Source organism: Polypterus senegalus, chromosome 4 (assembly GCF_016835505.1).
Source record: "Polypterus senegalus isolate Bchr_013 chromosome 4, ASM1683550v1, whole genome shotgun sequence".
NCBI lineage: Eukaryota > Metazoa > Chordata > Cladistia > Polypteriformes > Polypteridae > Polypterus > Polypterus senegalus.
In genome coordinates this window covers 69,729,924-69,746,638 of record NC_053157.1, presented here as the reverse complement: position 1 = coordinate 69,746,638, position 16,715 = coordinate 69,729,924, and the positions used below count along the sequence as shown (strand labels likewise).

Genomic DNA, 16,715 nt, shown 5'->3' with positions numbered 1-16,715 from the left:
ATAGATAGATACTTTATTAATCCCATCACATGAAAGCCTTTCTCAGATCTTCTATACATATTACTCATTTGACAGGAAAATCTTTAGAAACGTTATACAGTATTCTGAAGAAAAAATCTTGTCAGGAAAATTGTTTAGCTACATATTACTTACTACTTAATAATATGATTATTAAAAATTAAAGGTAATGAGTTTTACATCTTAGAAGACACCATTTAATTAGCCATATGTTATCATTAGTCATGCTCCTGATGTTATTATGGAAAGATTACTAAGCAAGTGGTATCAATTCAGACATCTTCAAAAAAAATCAAATGCACCTTGACCAGTCAGTGATCAAGGAAACAAATGCATGCCCCAGCAATACCTACAGATGAAAGATAGAAAATGTAAAACAATCAGTATAAGCTAGGCATCATGCCACTCACATATGAATATTAAATTTGCTTATTTGGCTGATACCTTTGTCCAAGGCAACATACAACATTTATGATACAATTTTTACTTTTCTTTTGGTTTTCCAACTTGGGCATTGGCCAGTCAACTGACTTGCTCATGATCATACAGGGCCAGCATTGGGATTTGAACCCACAACCTCAGAGTATGAAGTTTAAAGCCTTAACCACTACACCACACTGTCTGACTAATGCACAGTATGAGTCTGTGAACATTAAGTCATATAGAATTACAGTAGAGGCATGCAAAATTACAGTGGCATTACCTCATTATCAGTCATTTCATGTTATGAAGAGAACAATCATGACACTAGATTCAATAATTGGAATAATAGGAGACCATTTATTTAATTGAAAAAAGGAGGAATTGAATTGCTAGAGATACCTACATTATTTAAATCAAGAAACAGAAGGATATGAAGAGAACCCATGTAAAGCTGTAATGTTAATAATGGTCTGGGTATGTTTATAATGTAAGTGCGTTTTAATATTGACTAAAAATGTCCATTTCCAACCCAGACAATCTCATTTCAGCATACCTGACAAACTAACTTATCATGATCTGCTTTAATAGCAGGCATCTTGATAAATCATTCCACGTGACTACTAGATACAGTATATCTTAATGTACATCTGCATACAATCCAAACTTCACACTTTCAGTTCATTTCTAAAAATGAATAGAAATAGAATAACCACATTCCCAATTATTTTTACTAAATCAATGAAAACATCCAAAGTAAAAATTTATGGTCAAAAATACAGATCCTAGGTGCCTTCTCTAAATCAATTTCAGTTCCGTAACCTCTTGACACATGATGTGCAATAATTATAAGAATATTTTTATATGATGTGACAAATAAAACTAAATAAACTCAAATCAGCATTTGTACTGACTGTGTAGAAAAAGCTCTTCACTGCTTCCTTGGCTGATTTATGTTGTTTATAGTCATTGCAATTCTTGAGGCAATCAATGTGGCAAGAGAAGAGCAAAAAGATTTGGTAAACAAGCCCTAAAAGACCTTATTGTTTACAAAGATGTAAGAAAACAGCTACAATGCTGACAATGCAACATTTGCATTGTTCATTAAAATACTGAACATGACAGCAACATTTTTTTGCTTATACTCTCTCATTTTTATCTCTACTCCTCCATACACTTTTCACCCTTCCTTACCAGTAGACAATTGATCATTCTCAACCACTAATACTGGAACCTCTCCTTAATCCAAATTGTTTGCCTGGAAGAACACTAATTTATTATTTTTATTTTTAACAAATGCTGATTACAAAATGCTGCAAACCTCCATACAGCACTGTTTTTTGTAAATTAAATGTTTCTTTTCTTAAGAAATACACTATGCTTATTATATTTTAGAAAATGGATTTTCGTCAAAAAGAGGTGAAACAGAAAAATGATCAGTTTTAGAAAGTTTAAATGATGGAACATCCAAAGCAGAAATACAATTTACCTACACTATATCCTAAGAATTTTCTATTTTTCCAACCAGGTTGTCATTCTAATGTATAAGAAGGGTGGCTGGTGCCATTAAGAATACATGTTAAATTCAAAGGGTGGCACACAATCAATTCAATTAATCAAAAATAAGACAGTATACAATAAACACCAAAACACTGTAATATCTGAGTTTACAAACAAAGTGTCTGCTATGACTAAAACGAAAGTGAATGACTTCTCAGAGATGGAACACATTATTTAAAAAAAATCATAATTTTCAGTTTGTACAATAGAGTGTAGAGTTGTGCTTGAAAGTTTGTGAACCCTTTAGAATTTTCTATATTTCTGCATAAATATGACCTAAAAAATCATCATATTTTCAGTGAAGTCATGAAAGTAGATAAAGAGAAACCAGTTAAACAAATGAGATAAAAAAATTAATAATAGTATAAGTATAATAATACTTGGCCATTTATTTACTGTTGGTGGGTTTCCTCACATTAACTGCTTGCTTCAGGTCCTTCCACAACATTTCGACTTGGTCATTTCAAAACATTAACTTTATTCTTCTTTAACCATTCTTTGGTAGAACGACTTGTGTGCTTAGGGTTATTGTCTAGCTGCATGACCCACCTTCTCTTGAGATTCAGTTCATGGACAGATGTCCTGACATTTTCCTTTAGAATTCTCTGATATAATTCAGAATTCATTGTTCCATCAATGAAGGCAAGCCGTCCTGGCACAGATGCAGCAAAACAAGCCCAAACCATGATACTACCACCACCATGTTTCACAGATGGGATAAGGTTCTTATGCTGGACTGCAGTGTTTTCCTTTCTCCAAACATAACGCTTTTCATTTAAACCAAAAAGTTGTAGTTTGGTCTCATCCATCCATAAAACATTCTTCTAATAGCCTTCTGGTTTGTCCATGTGATCTTTAGAAAATTGCAGACGAGCAGCAATGTTTTTTTTTGGACAGCAGTGGCTTTCTCCTTGCAACCCTGCCATGCACACCATTGTTATTCAGTGTTCACCTGATGGTGGACTCATGAACATGAACATTAGCCAATGTGAGAGAGGCCTTCACTTGCTTAGAAGTTACCCTGGGGTCCTTTGTGACCTCGCCGACTATTACACGCCTTGCTCATGGAGTGATCTTTGTTGGCTGACCACTCCTGGGGAGGGTAACAATGGTCTTGAATTTCCTCCATTTGTACACAATCTGTCTGACTGTGGATTGGTGGAGTCCAAACTCTTTAGAGATGGTTTTGTAACCTTTTCCAGCCTAATGAGCATCAACAACTTTTTTTCTGAGGTCCTCAGAAATCTCCTTTGTTCGTGCCATGATACACTTCCACAAACGTGTTGTGAAGAGCAGACTTTGATAGATCCCTGTTCTTTAAATAACACAGGGTGCCCACTCACACCTGATTGTAATCCCATTGGTTGAAAACACCTGACTCTAATTTCACCTTCAAACTAACTGCTAATCCTAGAGGTTCACATACTTTTGCCACTCACAAATATGTAATATTCGATCATTTTCCTCAGTAAATAAATGGCCAAGTATAATATTTTTATCTCATTTGTTTAACTGGTTTCTCTTTATCTACTTTTATGACTTCACTGAAAATATGATGATGTTTTAGGTCATATTTATGCAGAAATATAGATAATTCTAAAGGGTTCACAAACTTTCAAGCACAACTGTACAATACATGGTTAAAGCAATGATTCTCAATAGATAAATATCCAGACAACATAAAATAATTCTGATAAACTCTGAAATTGTATTACTGGATAACTGTCTTTATGTCTGTTGGCAAAATGACTGGTACCAGGGTTGCCAATGTGGTTTACGAGCCATATTGGGCTTTTTTCAAAAGAATTATGCAGTGTATGGGGTATTTTTAAAGGTAATGTGTGATGGCAAAACTCCAACGAGGACTTACCAACCTCGATATCAGCAAAACTTCGAAATGGAAATATACTGTATCAACAATGTCAAAACAAGTTTAAAGCCCAAACACTCCCCAGTATCATTCACTGGGCTGGTCTATAGCACCATTACATGGATTTTCTGCTGTCATTGGGCTGGAAATATTTCCAGGACCTGGCAAACCTGATTACCAGACATGCTAGTCATTTAACTATTAAACCGCCGTCAAGTTTTTTCATAATGTATTTTAACTACAATTGTTTTAGTAAATTTATTGGCTACTGAATTGTGCAGTGCTATTACAGTTAACATGTAAAAATTCAGAAAATTGCTTTAATTCAACAGGAGCATTCTGCTACATCACATTAATTTTGTGGCACAGTTTCCTGTAAAGTCACTGTATAGTATTGTATTTTTGTTGTAATATACAGTAATATGAGTCAATAAAATACTGTGAAAGCAAAGCAATTAGTAGCCAGTAATTTACTAGAAAAATTAATGTCTTTTTTGCATTTTGAAAGAAGACTACCTCTAGAAAAATTAATCTTCAGCAAATTCATGTTTCTCTCCAATACGTTACCAGTTCTTCCTAGTATTTTAAATTAAGATTTCCATCCATCCATCCATTATCCAACCCGCTATATCCTAACTATAGGGTCACGGGGGTCTGCTGGAGCCAATCCCAGCCAACATAGGGTGCAAGGCAGGAAACAAACCCTGGGCAGGGCGAGCGCACACACACACATACACCAAGCACACACTGGGGACAATTTAGATAATCCAATGCACCTAACCTGCATGTCTTTGGACTGTGGGAGGAAACCGGAGTACCTGGAGGAAACCCATGCAGACACGGGCAGAACATGCAAACTCCACGCAAGGAGGACCTGGGAAGCGAACCCAGGTCTCCTAACTGTGAGGCACTACATTTTTGAGGCTGAAGATGGACTTCCTCATACTGTATATTCTGTTGGTGTGGAAAATAAAGGTTATTGCCAGTGGTGGTGTATATTATTTTAGAGCTACTGTACATACATTTTAATTAAATCCAGTTCAGGGTGACAGGTCCAGAGCCTCTCCTGGCAGCAGTGAGTGTAAGACAGGAATAACTATGCACATGGCATCATTTAGGAGTATATGGCCAAAAATATGTTGTATGATGTATAATTAAAAATTCTGACAGTTTTAATAGATCATGCTCACTTTTTACACGCAGTTTATACACAAGTCTAAACGCAAAGATATTATTGTTAACGGAGGGCACTAACATATGCTTCTTTTTATATACAGAGCATTGTAAAAATTTGGACGAGAACAGGCCATTCAGCCCAACAAAGCTATCCAAGCCTGTCCACGTAGTTTCTCCAAAATAATATCAAATTGAATTTTGAATGTTCCTAAATTCCACACAGTTGCCTGTTTTGTACTAGAACATGTTTTACATTTAATTATTTAGAATTTCCAAATAACCAAACCTGCACATGGAGACTGTGGGAGGAAAACTGGATTAAACAGTAGAAAACTTCCACAGACACAGGAGAATGTGCAGACACCACACAAAAGCTTGATCTGTGAGAGAGCAACAATACCCACTTTGGCCACACGTCACCTTTAAAATGTTTTAATTAAATGATTGAAAGAAATATATACATCAGCAATTAAAATAATCAAGGAAAAGTTAATTAGAGAAATTAATCTTTTGTATTTAGGTCAGCACCATGGTGCAGTGTTTAGTGTCAGGGACTTGGGTTCAATTTCTGGCCTACTCAAAGTACAGACGGTGTTTGCACATTTCCACATGCATGTTAGGTCAGTTAGCAACCTTAAATTGTCCCTGTTTGAGCTAGTTTGAGACCTGTGATGGACTGCCAGGATAAAGTGCATTTCTTCATGATGTGATATTTTAACAGTAAATAACAATACTACTAGCCTCTAAATCTCACTTGTATTCAAGTGACGAGAGTATAGAAATTTAATTATGAACACAAATGTATACATCCAGTTCACCAAAGTCCACAACTTGGTAGAGAGGATCCAGTGGATAAAAGGATGGAAGGATGGATGGAAAGGTAGAGTGTGATATCCACTTGCATTCAAAATACAGTTTACTACCTCACATATTTCCTAAACGATTTCAAGTATGATTAGTCCATTATGAGAAACTAATGCAAAATGTTACATACAGTAAATTACACAGTGAACACAACAGCAAAAGAGAGAGACCTTGCCTGCCTGTGGAGGCACAAATTTTATATTCTTATGTTATATAATGGGGTATAAGCCAGTTACCAGTTATGTTCAAATTCTGCTAAATTTAAAATGCATGTAATACAAATGCTTTTAATTTCAATCAAATGTGACTATTGTGGATTATTGGGTTCTATTCTGATCACTAAACTATAAAACAAATTTGAATTCATTAAAATCTACATACATACAAATAGCTGTGAATTTTTTCTTTTACATATAAATACCAAGCCTGCTAGAAAATATAAAAAGTAATAAATCTACAATTTTCAGCAAATATGACATCTCCAGGGCCTGATCACAGTATCTACACCAATGGTGATGAATCCAGGCAAAAGGCATCATAGAATAAACTGTCCAATATGTTTTTGGAACATACATTATAATCTTTCAGAAAAGGCTGGATATGCATGACCTGCATAAATTAAATACCAGCTAAACAGATATGCTTTATAATTGTTATTTGTTATTTTTATATCATTATTTAATTTGTTACCATCAAGATAATACATAAATCATATTTAAATAAGACCTGCAGTGAACTACTGCCCTGACCAAGGTTTGTTCCTGCCCTGTCTGACCCTGGTCTGGTTTAAGTGGATTAGAAAATTAAATGACATGACATTTCAATAAAATATGCCCAAAAAGCAGACATTTACATAAACACACAATTTTCTTGTGAAATATGAGACAGTTTTGTAATGTACACAGCTGCATGTTTTTGTCAAATGCAATACATTCAAAAGTATTGGTATTTGTGTCGGCTTTTAGAATGACATACATCTTAATCATGATTAAAGTTAAAACATGTTTCATAACACCTTTGTTATCAGACAGACTCATGGGGCTGCTCAGATTCTTCAGTACAGATTACTAATATAATATAATATGTATAAATAAATACCCACACAGGTTTATTAGACACACAGACCTATTTGAAGGTAAAACCTGCTTTTTCCTCCAAAACAGTCTAACATTTCTGAGACAAGAATTCAACATGGTGTTGCGAGTACTCTTTTGGGATTTTGGTCCATACTAACTTGACAGTATCCCACACCCCTCAGATTTTTCAGCCACACATTCACATGGCAAACTGCCTGTTCTATCCCATTTCAAAGATGTTTTACATACGGTATTCAGGTACGGACACTGTGCAACCCACTGGAGTAAACCAAAAAGACCATTGTATTTGTGGAACCGACTTCAGATGATACCTGCTTTGTAATGTTATGTATAGTTACTGTTTAATAAAATGGTAATAAAGGGATAATGTGGTCAGCAGCAATGCTTATGCACATTTAATAATGCATGTTGCATAAGAATTACAATTCGCCAGACCAGGTTACATTTTCCCATTCTTCAGTCATCCAGTGGTGGTGAACACACACCCAGTGTGGCCGTCTGCTATTATACATAGCTCATCTGCTCCAATGTCCAATGTGTTGTGTGTTTCAACATACCCTTCTGCACAACGCTATTGTAAAAACCTGTTATTTGATTATTTGCAACCTTCCTGTTAACTTGATCAAGCCTGTCGACTCACCTCTGACCTTTCTTATTAATGAAGTCCTTTCACCTAAAGAACTTCCACTCATTGAATGTTTTTTGTTTAGCACGTCATCCTCTGTAAACTCTTAAGACAGTAAAGCATGAAATTCTCATTGGGAAAATGTTTCTGATCACTGGAACCACAAAACTTGGCATCAACAATTATAACATGGGAAAACTCTCTTAGATCAAATGTCTTGCTCATTCGAATATTTGGATAACTCAACCAAAGTAGGGGATAACTTACTTTAGCATGTTTCTGAATTTGATACTCATGCTTGCAACAGACCTCTGATTCTTAAACTATGCCAAACCTTTACTCATTAATACAGCAAAACAGAACTACTATAGAATTACGTAAATTATAGATAACAGCTTTGATGGGATTAAAATAAAGGTACAGTATTGAATTATAACTGTTTATTTTGTCTGCTATTACTCATTGTACTGGTATCACAATGACAGTCAGCTCCTTTTTGTACCATTTCTCCCCTGTACTACTGGAATGGGCTCCCAGTGAGCTTATAATGGAATACATGACACAGGTACTATAAGACAGTGGCACTAAACAGATGACCACTATGCTATTATGTGTCTACATTTATAAATTAGTTTAATATACCTAATTAGGATAGCATGACTATATAGTGGTTAACGCTGTTGCCTCTTAGATCCACTCATTTGGGTGTGAATCCCATACTGAAAACTGTGTGAAGATTGCATATTTTTCCCTTTTGTTTATGGGTTGTCCTCTAGTTTCCCATGGACATGCTTGTTAGGTTGAAACTAGCCTAATATAAGTGTGTATCGATGTATGTCAGAGTGTGCCTTGTGATTGGCCGTTTCTTTCCTTCAGAGTTGGTTCGTGCCTCTAGCAAATGTGGCAGGAATTAGGCTACATTTGGCCTAATCGCTTCCTTAAAAGAACCATTCTCCCCCATGGAAAACTGGATAGGTCTCCTAGAAAAAGGATAAAGATGGGTATAGATTACCCTTTGGTGAATACCATCCTAAAGAGAATCATGAATAAAGCATAACAGTTACCAAATACTATGATAGGCGATGCAATAAAGTTGTTGTGCTTCACCTTTTCTGGATTTCAGGCTGGGGTGGCATTTAGTGAAGCTAACAACTTCATCTACTGCTTCCATGGGCCTCCTCCTCATTTTATTAACCTTGCTTCCTTAAAGAACACAAAATAATTATTACACATGAATGGACAGCAAAAGACATCAGCAGAACATTTTAATTCCACTTCACCTTTTACTCACTCAATATCTTGTTTTGATAAATTAAGCTTTTCTACATGAAAAACCTTGTATTCATTTCAAACAACAACTAAGGCACTGAAAAGCCCTAAAATACCTTAATTTTTATTACGCTGCATGTCCTTGATCTGGTTTCAGTCTCTGCCACCTGAAATAACCCAGCTCCATTCAAATGTGTAACTGACTTGTACAGCCCACTGGGAGTCTAAAATGTTACTAACAAAGAAAGCAGTTCTAACATTCTTTTTTAAAACAAGACAATGTCTGCTGCAATAATATTACCAAACTGTAAACCATAAATGATACTGGGCAGTATGCACTTTTTTTGGACTTCTAATCTCCTGCTGCCTCAATTACAGTTAAATAATTCTAGCGTTTACTTTTTATAACGAAGCATAGTTTTACTGGGTTAAGATCACTGTTGGGTGCAATATCTGGTGAAGACTAGATGTGTATAAGATAGAATAAAGTGACAAAACTGCTTTGTAAGGCAAAATTAAAAACACTACATACTGTATACATACATATATATAATTTAACAGTCACACATGCATGACTGTGAGACAACTTCAGGGATTGTTCGTTGGTAATTCCATTCCAAGCCAAGGGTTGGTACTGTCACCTAATGCCTCTCCTTTCATTTTGCCTTCAGACCTGAAGATTGATGACATGAGGAACAGTCACATCACTTATGGTTCTAGCTGCTTGAAACCGCCTCTTTCTTAGGGCTGCCTTAAAAGAACCACCATATCTCTTCAGTCTGAGACTCATGCCTGAGAAGATGTTATTCCACGTACATTATTACTATTTTGTCTACAATTTTGCAGGAATCATCATCTAGTACCCCAGCACTTTATCTTTGTTGTGCCTCTTTTGTCTCACAATATATATATTCTGCTATATAGTACAGTATCTGCCAAATATTACAAAGAGTACACGACATGTGTTTCACCCTTATTAAAGCTTGTGAGGTCGTACTTTTTTCATCCCCTTATTGGCGGGTATTGTATCACATATCTATGATCTGCTTCTCGCAACTGAAAGGATGTCGTGGTTGCTTGCCGACTGGCTGACCAACCACAAGCATTACATGTTAGGTAACCAATCAAATAATAAGATTGCAATGCTGACCTAAAAACGTAATATTCTATCTTCATCCTGTTAAATAAGTGAACCAGCTGCTGTGGTGCAATGTCTTGAGGCTTCATCTCAGGTACTGACATCCAAGGTTTGAACCATATAAAGGGATCCAAAAGTGCATACACCTGATGACCCCCAATAAGGGCGAAACATGGGCTGTGTACTCTTTGTATTACTTGGCAGATACTGTATTACACATCTATGATCTGCTTCTCACAACTGAGAGGCCATGCCAGATGTTTGCCGACTGGCCAACTACAAGCGTTACCTGGTAGGTAACCACCCAAGTAATCAGTTTGTGGCTCAGACCTAAGAAATATATATATTTCTCTTACACATATTGAAACAGCTATCCTGAAAGGTGTACTTTCAGTTAGACTGGCAAATGAGCCAAGTCATTGTTTGCACTGAGTTTGCATGCTTTGCATGTGCACAATATTAATTTGTACATTTGTGCGCGTTTGTACATTTGTGCGCGTATATCCATAAATATGCTCTGGATGTGCTGGGTTTCCAAAAGGGTTTGGTTCCTGCATTGTACTCACTGCTATCAAAACTGGACTTAGTCAATGAAACTCTGTACAGAAGGAACCAAGTACAGAAAAAAAAGGATGGCTGATTCAACAATGAATATGCTCGCATGTTAATATGTTTGCAAATATGGTAATGTTTCATAATGAGGAACACTTTAGTTAAAATTTAATTCTAATGTTCAATCTTTAATGGTGATGCAGCTGTCATATATAGATTAGGATATATTCAAAATTGAGAATATTCATCAGACTTTAAAAACTCAGCGTGTTCACATTTAGTATTCATGCTGTTTTTCAGTCCAAAGGCATGGGTGCCAAAAAAACAGTAAAAAACTGTACAAAGTTAACATTATTACAGAGCACAGGGTGGTATAATATATAAGTTCTCATCAACTTTCTGCAGCATTGGCTATTTAGATTGCAGGGTTTCGTCAGCATGTTAATTATCTGAGAAGCTGCATATGTACAGCCTATAAATTGATTCCATGCATTACCAGTCCTTTACATTGAAGAAGTAGTGCTGGGCAGCTGAATTTAATTACGTTTTCAGTTCTACTTTGGACTCCTGAGCTTTGCTTAAATCAGATATACAGAAACAAAAATCCCAGTGTCAACCTTCTTCTTGTAAACTTCTACAAACTTCTATCATGTCTCCTCTTAGTCTGTGTTTACGTAGACTGAAAGGATTATGTTTTGTAGAGTCTCCTGATAGCTAATTCCCAAAACGAATGTGGCAGCTATTCTCTGGACTTTCTCTAATGTGACAAGATTTTTTTTTCATAACATAGAACAGGACTATACACAGTATTGCAAATGCGGTCAAAAGGGAACATTATATAGTTTAACCAGGATATATTAAGTTAAAAAAGTGTCCAAAGGTGATTCCCGTAAAGAAAAGGCTTCTGAAATGAATTGCTTCCAATCAATTTAAATGAGCAAAATATTCTATCAATAAAACAATTTTGCATGCAGGTAAGGTACACTAATTAAAACATTAACTACAAATTTTAAACTGTTCAGTGTGGTCAATCACATTACTCTGACCTAAAAATGAATGAATGAATTAATTAATTGGTAATGCTGCTCATATCATAAACAAGGTCATATTTTAGGTTAGTTGCTGTCTGTGATGGCTTTGGTGTATGTTGAGTTGATCGGTGACTGTGAACAGGTTCTCTGTGAGATAATAAGGGTGTGTAAATTGCCATGTGCAGCAATGTACTAGTTTTAAGCTCAGAATTTTTTCTGCTTTTTTTGCCAATACTACTGTTCAAGTTTTCACCTCACCCCAACCATGTAATGGAAGAAGCAGGTTCAGAAGATAGATAGATGAAAGTAAACAAAAGATGTTAATCTGCATTATACCAAAGTGGTTCTCCACCGTGGTCTGCATACATTTCCTCTCATCAATTCATACCTATAACTGAAATCCTTGCCTGATTAAACTTGTTGACTTACTTCTGCTTCTTGTGTACATTTAAAATGCCACTGCAATTGGTATTCTTATCTCTGATACTTCATTCATTCTGAAATTTTAACTAAAAAAACTAAACTCACTTTTTCCAATTGAGAATCACCGGGAACTACAAATTGGAATAACACAGAAAATTTTTGACCAAGCATTTCTTAGAAATCGAAGTTCTACATGTCAAACTGCAGGGTTTCCTGCAAAGAATCAACTAATACTTTGCCATTGATACCTATTTTTTATAGTCTGCATTTAAAAAGTTAATAAAATTGAAATGTCAATGAGAAATTATAGAGTGAGTAAATAGTAACTAAACTCTGTAAAAAAAAAAAACCTTAAGTTTTCTTGAAGGAACATTCTGAATCTGTAGAAAGATTCATAAAAGAACAGTATGGATACAAGTCAAACCCTTGAACATCATTAAAAAACACTGTAGGCCTAAAAAAAAACCCTGCTTAGAAAACACTAAAAAACAATGAATTTACATCTATTAAACCATTTTATCCTAGTAATGGTAAAGAAACCCCCAAGTGGTGGTGGATAATACTTACATATGAGCAACACTTTAATTGCCAGGATCAATAAACCCTTCATCAGTGCTGTAGCTAGTCATGATTATTTTCTATCAATGACAGTTGCATTTACTTTTGCCACCGTCTATGATGAAATACTAAAACATTTTTTTAGAAAGTCAGTTATTTAAGATGTACATACTTTTCGTGGCATATACATGATTGCCAATATAGCTTCACAAAAAGAACTGGAATCCAGTTACTGACAATTAACCATGAAGAAAAACTCCTTGGCTAATTAAAAAATAATTTCCAATTGGAGCTCTAGGTCTTCATGAAGGCACCATCCCTGTATACGTAACAGCATTTTCAGACCAGCTTAATCCAATGGATGAAGGTTCTTTTTTTTATTGGTCTATTTAACAGATGTTATCAGTGCTAATCAGTTCCACATGAACAGACACAAGGGTCTCCACAAAGCCTAATAAATGCTTTAGGTTAACTACCACAAAATAAATATGTTTACAAAACCAAGCAAAGAAAACATGAATCTTCTCATCCTATCAAAAATATAACATTTTCAAACTCGCTCAACCCTACTAAGGGCCATACAAGGCTGGATCCTATTCTGGAAGCATCGGGTGCAAGGCAGAAACCAGCCCAGGTGCTAGTTCATCACATTGTGCACTCACACTTCCACTACCGCAAGTTTAGAATGATTGATAACCCTAACAGCACACTGTTGGCCATGTTGGAGTAAAACCAGACCACCCAGACTAAAATTAAGGCAGACAAAAGGGAGAATAAACTAACTCCAGTTAAACAATTCCTAGGCATAGCTAGGATTCTAACCCATCATATTAGATCCATGAAGCAGGAGTACTATAGGTCCAAGGTGCCAAACTTGTGACTTTTCATTTTCATTTTCACTTAACCAAATTAAGCAAATCAATAAAGTGAAAGACATGACTTTACACACAATATCTAAAGACGTTTCTGTTTACTCAAGAATTCTCATGAAAAGAGGATCGATTACCTGCATGAAAAAGGCCTTAGATAAACTAAACAAAGACATTAAGTGTCACCCTCACAATTGATATACACCGTTTAGTTTTTTAATGGTTGGCTGGTAAATCTGTTGTTAAGCTTTAAACTTTGTTCCACTCAAAGTGAAAGACAATAGATTAAATTATGCACATCACAATAAAAACTTTCCCAGTTTGTATAATTTCTGCAGATCTTAAACACCAAACTGCGAAAATTTTTAAAATAATGATTGATCATTACTGAAACCAAACTCGAGTAATAAAAACATGAAAGAGAAATTGAATTGGATGGGTTATATTTTGAGAAGAGTCCTGCTGTTGGTTAAAGGTTTCCAAATGTTATCTCTCACGTCGGTTCCACATACTGATTAATTATTACTCTTAAAGACGCTTATTCTCTAGAGAGTCGAATCTAAAGCTAAACCTTACGCTCGATTAAATAAAATAATAATCGTACGTGCACATATACAACGCTGCTGACTGTATCTTAATTTATCTTTTAACAGGGTTCAAAGTTTACGAACTGAAGACAGAGGTGGTGAGCTTGTCTAAACAGCCGCTTTTCTGGAAGAAGTGATTCAAGGAAGAAAAAGGCAGCTTGCATAAGCAATTCAAAAAAAAGTCCACAAAGCAAATCCAGCGAGTTCAAGATCCGCTGAAAAACCACAAGGGAGCGCGATCAAGTGATTCACACGTACTCGCGGACGCTCATCACACCCCAGATAAAAAGTATTTCCGCAAGCAAATCATTTAATTGCTCCCATTATGTATATATATTTATACTTACGGCGCCATTAGAGACAGATGCCACCCCTCAATCGCAGGTGCTAATGTGCATCCGTCATTCCGAGGCTCCACAAGCTTCACGACAAATCGAGACGCAAATTCAAGTAAGCAGACGTATTTGTGTACTTGTTTATTTAAGACTGATGAGGCTCGCTCAAAAGTGTTAGAAAAGGGAAGCGGTTATGCGCTTCAGACCCATACAATACCGAGACTGTTGAACATTAGAATAAACAGCGAGCTGATAACCAGAGGCTACGACATGAAAAAGTATGTATTAAAAATCACTAAACCCATTTAAATAAGTTTTTTAAGAACCCTTCGGCAAATTGAGCATAGTAAGTGTGAGATGTTTGATCCCTTGTGAACAGTTTGAGTAAATAATTTTACATCGTATCGCACGGTTCTACTCATCAAAAATGCCCACAGTGAAAGGTCACACAAACAATTCGAGTTAAACATCTAAGCAAATTCTAAGCATTTCTGTACTGTTATCATTATGAACCCGACAGAAGCGCGTCTGAATGCGCAGTTGTTAGCAAATGTATTCTAACCAAGTGCATTTTCTCTTCGGATCACTGTTAAAAAAACGATTATGCTAACCTGAAACTCCCTAAATTCCACTCTTTAAGTTTTCTTCTTTAAAATATTGACTTAATTGCCATTAGCCCACGAGTGTAACTTTTACTTTGCGAAGTTATAGTTTTTTGTGTTAAACGTACATTTTAAAAGCTATGAGTGGTTGCTAAAACTGTTTCCTAGTGAGACCTTTCATAATACATCTCAGATTCTTCTTTTTTGAATAAAGAAGTCTGTTACTTATAGCGGTTGCCCCTGAAGAAAAATCGGGTGTGCTTACCTGCCAAGCTGGTCAGTTTAACAAATCCCGATGAAAGCCGTAATCCAGAAATCTTTCGTGGTGCACAAGACAAATATATGTAAGTTTATATATACTGTATATATGTTTTAAAATGTTTCCAGGTGGCTGTTCGTTTGATTCTTCCACTGAACACAAGCGATGACTAGCTCGATCATTCTATTTTCCTAGCCACCAAGAACAGGCTTTCTATGAGCGCCAATGTAGCTGGAGTTCTCAACGGTGCCCCTGTGGGTGCCGGAGTAGCGGCGGCCTGTCTGTGACGTCACGGGCTCAGTCGCGTTTCGTGCACACACCCCCCGGGTCTCCTCTCGGCACCTAATTGCAAACACATTGCTTGCCACACATTACAAAGAGAAGCAAAGACTTTCCCCTCTTTCGGAAAAAAGTACACGTAGTCGGTAAGTTTCATTTTGTCACAGAGTCAAGGGGGGTATTTGATGTCTAGTTGTGGGGCTTGCGAAATGGAGGTAACTGAAGTATTGGCATAATCCCAGTAACCCTGAACACAAAGTGGTGTCACTCTTTTCATTATTTAATTTACCATCAGTACAGTAGAGGTTTCCAAATTGGGAACAGTTTTTTAAACTTATAAACTACAAACCTGTCCCCTCATCCCATCCTAATTAGTCTTGTTTTAAGATTCAGTGAGTTGGTGTTTTTTTTAAGCTTTAGTCATTTCTAATGAGAAATACGAACATTGAAATAATCATAATTTTGCCATAAAGACTGATCTGTTTTTTCTGGAAAAATGAATGGAAAAGTAATTTAAAACACAAAATTATTCACAAAACTGTAGGGCCTTTGTAGTACAGAGGAACTTCAAACTGGGATAAAAGTAATAATCTGTAGCTGTAGTTTGACTTTTTTATTGCAGTCACATAGATAAAGCACAGGTAAATTTTAGGGTGAATTGAATGTTTGTTTATTTCAAGGTTATAACACATGAAGTCATCTACATAGTTGTCTTTAGTTTTCCGGGGTCTTTTTTGTACATAATATTTTACAGTTGTGGTGATAAATTCCATGTTTGTAAAAGAATGCTGAACAATGTAGGGTTTGAATCCTACAGTTATATATAAAAATATAATTTTAAAAAATTAAATTGCAAATAAATTGTATCTCTGAGCAGCTATTGTTCTCTTAATTGATTTAATGTTTAAATTCCACTGCCTCACTTAAGCTTACAACCTTACTAGGATCCCAGTTTGTGGCACGTTAATGAATGCAGCATCTCAGGATGAATTTGGAGTACAGTTGCTGCTGCTGCAAACCGAGAAGAGACCTTTTGGGATGGTTTAGGCATCTAGTGAGGATGTCCCCATGCATCTCTTGTTGGTGTCATGCCAGGCACTGCCTACTGGGAGGAGACCAAGGGCATGCTGGAAGGAATGTTTCTTTCTTGGCTTGAGAGTGCCTGGAAATTCCTCAGGATATG

The 16,715-nt window shown here is 36.0% G+C and overlaps 1 protein-coding gene across 5 annotated transcripts in view; it reads right to left on the bottom strand.

Moving 5' to 3' along the window:
• The window catches only part of lpar1 (lysophosphatidic acid receptor 1), a 128,968-nt gene extending 113,488 nt beyond the window's left edge, over positions 1-15,480 (bottom strand). For 2 of the 5 annotated variants that reach the window (XM_039750823.1, XM_039750829.1), the window contains exon 1: positions 15,260-15,480. The gene's annotated coding sequence lies outside the window, so the exon portion shown is untranslated. Of the gene's footprint in view, positions 1-8,737; positions 8,834-14,404; positions 14,487-15,259 lie in introns of those variants that run through there. The other 3 variants (XM_039750824.1, XM_039750825.1, XM_039750826.1) reach the window with 3 other exon arrangements.
• Positions 15,481-16,715: the final 1,235 nt, after the last annotated feature.